Source organism: Montipora capricornis, chromosome 3 (assembly GCF_036669925.1).
Source record: "Montipora capricornis isolate CH-2021 chromosome 3, ASM3666992v2, whole genome shotgun sequence".
In the NCBI taxonomy this organism is placed as follows: domain Eukaryota; kingdom Metazoa; phylum Cnidaria; class Anthozoa; order Scleractinia; family Acroporidae; genus Montipora; species Montipora capricornis.
Window position 1 is genome coordinate 57801467 of NC_090885.1, and position 5000 is coordinate 57806466.

At 40.8% G+C, this 5000-nt stretch overlaps 1 protein-coding gene across 1 annotated transcript in view; it reads left to right on the plus strand.

Annotated features, from left to right (window-relative positions):
• Positions 1 to 5000, plus strand: part of LOC138043471 (uncharacterized) — a 115091-nt gene that overhangs the window by 19246 nt on the left and 90845 nt on the right. The window lies entirely within an intron of this gene.

A 5000-nucleotide genomic window follows, 5' to 3' on the forward strand; every position in this document is an offset into this window, starting at 1 on the left:
AGCCCCAAAATCGGCAAGACTTTGTGACGCTGATGAATAGTAAAGCAGTTTTTGTTAAAAAACGATGGAATTACCTGGTGATAAATAATCTCGTCTAGGAGAGTGAATTTTTGACTTTGCAGAAGCAATGGTCACTTTAAGAGTTAGACGATTGTACTCTTTGAGTTGAATTCGCACATTTCTTGTCCGACTTTAGTAATAACACTTGAACGAAATAAAGCTATCAAAACAACAATCCGATGTATTGCTACCGATGTATTCCTGTTGTTAGTAACACGCAAGGTAACTTTATCACAGGCGGCCGCGCAAATCGATGTCACTTTCGATTTGTGATTTACTTGTGCAGCCAAAAAAACAATAGAAAATTTAACGTAGCAAGAATCTCCCAAAATGTATTCGCGGCACAAAATTATGTTGTTTTCATGTCGCAACTTTTGTTGCTTGTGGCAATTTTTTTTTAATTCTCGATCGACATTTCCTAAAAACGTCATTGTGCTCTTCCTTAAAACTGGTGTTTATCAATATTGTTACTTTTGCATCAATAGTTGTTTTGCATAAAGCACGCCTGCAAAATCTGTACCATGCTTAGTTCGCATTTTGGAGCGGTAAATATAATTTTTGGTCCAATTGTTTCCGACAGCAAGTCGTATATTTTGAGGTTGTCCATCCAGATACTAACCCCGCTGGACAGGGTTAACTTCAATGAACGTTTGTCGTGGAAACTGTCAGACGCTCAGTCTACACGCTTTAAACGTGCTGTAAAAAAAGAAGTTGAACTTCATATCATCCTCGAAGCCAATGATTCTCGATTGCCTTTATTCCTTCAACCTTTCTGGGCTTAGTGTTTTACATATTTCATCCTGGAAAACAAAACGCAGCTGAGTTGACAGTTATGGAAGAAAGCACTATGTTAAGTTACTGCACTACCACACGTACGTATTGCGTACCTATTTTTGTGTGGATGCTGTAGAGACTTCGGCCAGGGGAATGATGATTTGGTGGTTGCACTTCCCTTTGATGAGAAGGAAAAGAGGACAAAAGAACTGCAATAGCAGGAAACCAAACACGTGCCCCATGAAAGGCAGGCATGTTGCCAATTTCCGCGGCAATATAAAATTGACGATATAGATATTGATAAGCACAATGTTCATTTTTTCACAGAGCTCTCTTCAGTTATAGCGTGAGACATTAAGATAAGACGAAGCTCTTTCCAACCTCTAATAATTTCATTGGATCCCTTTAGGGTGCAAGGGCCATTGTTTCTTTTGTATCGTTCTTTGTGTCCGTTGTTTTTTTGTTTTTTTTTTTTACCAATCCCGAGAGCCCTTGTAGTAGCTGCGTACTGACCCGAGACGTTAGGTTTTAATTATATTTTGTATTAAGCCAAAGTTGTCATGAAATGACACACAGGGGACAAAAGTCAAAAAAAAAAAAAAAAAGGGAAGGGGGAGTGAGTGAGGAGAAACACACAGGTCCAATACTCCGACATAATGAGATTCCTGGTACGTCACAATAGACATCGCAAAGTGTCACAAAGTGTCCCGCTCTTTATGCTCACAAAATGGTTACGATTTTTTAAGGATTAGGCCTAGGGTTAGGGGACCACTTTGTCATGTCTATTGTGATGTACCGTAAATCATATTTTGTGGCGAGTATTTGACAACCCACAGGAGAAAAGGCAATAACTGAGTTAAAATGTGACCATGACATGACCTTGACTTGACTTTAAGTTAGCTGTTGATTGGACGTTATTTATAGAAATGAGTTCTTCTTTCTTTTATATTTTAGTGCTAAGTGGGAGAAGAATTCGGAAATGCTGTCTACATTAGTTAAGCACATGAATTCCCGTACTGTCATCAAGGGTTCTTAAACAGAAAAAAGCTTGAGAATATGAGAGTCCATGCTGGCGAGAAAGCTTATGAATGCCAACAATGTGGCAAGTGTGTTTTAGCCAAGCTGGACATTTGAAGTCACATGAACGAGTCTATACTGGGGAAAAGCCTTATGAGTGCAAGCAGTGTGCAAGTGCTTTAGCGTAGCAGGATATTTGAGGACACATGAAAGAGTCCATACTGGAGAGAAGCCTTATGAATGCAAACCATGTGCTAAGCGATTTAGCCAAGCTGGACATTTGAAGACACATGAAGGAGTGCATACTGCAGAAAGGCCTTATGAGTGCAAGCAGTGTGGCAAGTGTTTTAGCGTAGCAGGATATTTGAGGAAAGAACCCATACTGGAGAGACGCGTTATAGGTGCAATCAGTGTGGCAAGTGTTTTAGCCAGGCCGCATATTGAGAAGACATGAAAGAGTCCATACAGGAGAAAGACCCTATCAATGCAAACATTGTGGAAAGGGTTTTGGCGCAGCAGGAAATGTAAGAACAAATGAAAGAGTCCATACTAGGGAGAAGCCTTATGAATGCAAACATGTGGTAAGCGTTTTAGCCAAGCTGGACATTTGAAGACACATGAAGGAGTGCATACTGCAGAAAGGCTTATGAGTGCAAGCAGTGTGGCAAGTGCTTTAGTGTTGACACATGAAAGAACCATACTGGAGAGACGCCTTATGGGTGCAATCATTGTGGCAAGTGTTTTAGCCAGGCAGGAAATTGAAGAGACATGAAAGAGTCCATACTGGAGAAAGGCCCTATCAAAGGCAAGCATTGTGGAAAGCGTTTTGGCCTAGCAGGAGATTTAAGAAGACATGAAAGAGTCCATACTGGAGAAAGGCCCTATCAATGCAAACATTGTGGCAAGTGCTTTAGCAAGCAGAACATTTGAGAAAACACGGAAGAGTCCATACTGTAGAGAAGCGTTATAAACGTAAGCAAATAGGAAAGGTTTTGGCACAGAAATAGTGCCAGTAAACATGAAAAAGCACAAGAACGTTCTGCAATTACGAATGAATTTGAAGAAGGGTTTCATCGCTTCTGCACTGTGGAAGAACACAATTTGAACCAGGGTGTAAACCACAGCGGTGGATCTGCCAGGGGAAGTTAAGTAGCGAAGAGCTTCTTCTTGCACACTACCGAGAGCATATGACGTTCGAGGAGCCGTCAACTTGAGCTAGTTTGATGGCCATTTTTCGACTAATTTTGTTTTATAATGGTTACAACTTATTCGCAGTGTTTCTTCTTCTACCGGGCGCAAATTGTCAGCTTTCGTTGAACATTGCTTCCTTATCATCTAAGATCACCTGTTTGGGGCTGCGCTGAAAATTGTATCGCTTTGTGCATCTAACACACGTGTATTTTAAACTATCGTCCGGTGGCCTTTAATGAAGTTAAAATAATTGAAACATCCCCCTTGAAAGCAACGACTTTTTTCCGGCCTAAACCCCTGGGAGCTCAAAATTGTCCCCAGAAACGCTCGGTTGCATGGTAACCAATTCACTTGTTAATATGGGAAATCGAAAATGACGAAAATTAATATCGGCTAGTCTTATCCTCAAGCGAAAAAAAAAAATTTCCTCCATAAACAAGCAGATTCATGAAGTTGGTCCGAGGGAACCGTCTCTTGCCAGTGAGCTGTACGTTTTCTGAGCCCGAGACCGTCAATGTTTCACGACGAAAGGAAGTACATTGCGAACTATCAACGACTTTGGACCACTAAGGATACATCTTTCTTGAGTCGTGCCAAACTCGCAGAAACAGCCATTTCCCGTAAATACATGTTAACCCCAAATTGCTGCCTATCGAAGTCTTCTCGCGAGGAAAATTAGCAACTTTTAATACGTACGAATAATACTTGGGGGGCCACTCCCATTGGTGTCCCCATAGGGTTTGAAGGTCAAGTGCACACTTCCTCCGTATGAGGAAGTGAACTTTGAGGATTTTGAAATCCCAAATAAACCATCCCGTGAATGTTAACTGACATCATCCCCTTGGTTGTTGTCATCAAAGGAAGGGAAAGGCTTCTAAAGGAATGTTCTTGAAGCAGAAATTTCTTCACGTCAGTTTAACAACAACTAAAGCCTTCAACTAGCACGTTGTGAACTTCACGACAACAGTCTGGCATTGAAGATCCTGAAGTCGTAAATAACACCGTGTCCTAAAGTGATATCAATTTTCAATTTTCAACTAGGCGTTCCTAGTACGCGAGAATAACTCTCGTGTGCGCAAAAATTGCCGTGTGGGTCTTTCGATAATCAACCAGCGTCGAGATAAGTTTTTACACACATTGCTTGTAATCTCGCAATCTGATTGGCTAATTTGCCGTTGTCGATGAGAGTCTAGACAACGCTGTACGCGTCATGCTGGCGTCATTTTGTCACGCAGTGTAGTAGCCAATCAGGAACGCTCATTTTGGAAAATAAACCAATCATCATAAATACTTTTGTTGCTGTTGACTAAAATTAAAAAAAAAAACATATTGATTCAGGTTTTATATGCAGCCATAGAGCTATGGACCAATTTATAAAACAAAAACGAGGCCGCGGCCCAAGTAGAATGACTTTTTTCTTTGACAAGGAGGAGCCTGACATGTTTGCCATTGAAGCTTGCCTTCATTTGCTATTTTTGGAGAGCTTTGCTGGCCTCGGGAAATAGTCGAACAGTTGACAAAATAATTAACATTTTTAACCAGAGTGAAGCCGTGTGAAGAAATGTTCAGGTCAGATATTTATCTTCGTTGTCGATCTTCTTTTGTGAAGCATATGTGTATAGTAAGCTTGGATGTGTTGTTTGTGTATTTCACCGAGCCCTAGTCCATGGACTTCTCGATAGACCAGGTGTATGGATTACTAAATTTGGACTTATAATGGACTGCCTAAGTGGTCGAGAAGAAAGATCGCTCATACGATACTAAACACAAAAAGCACACACATCTAACGTCAAGCACAAATTTGCATACGCTAAAGAGCTGAAAGAAGCATTTTTGGTTTTAGCTAAAGTTTTGCCAGTTATCTGCAGATACCAAGCAACTTCTTAAAGAGAGGGACGAGAGAGATGGAGAGGCGTTGGAAGAAGAGAATTTTTTAAGCTTTTGTGACAAGTAGCAGT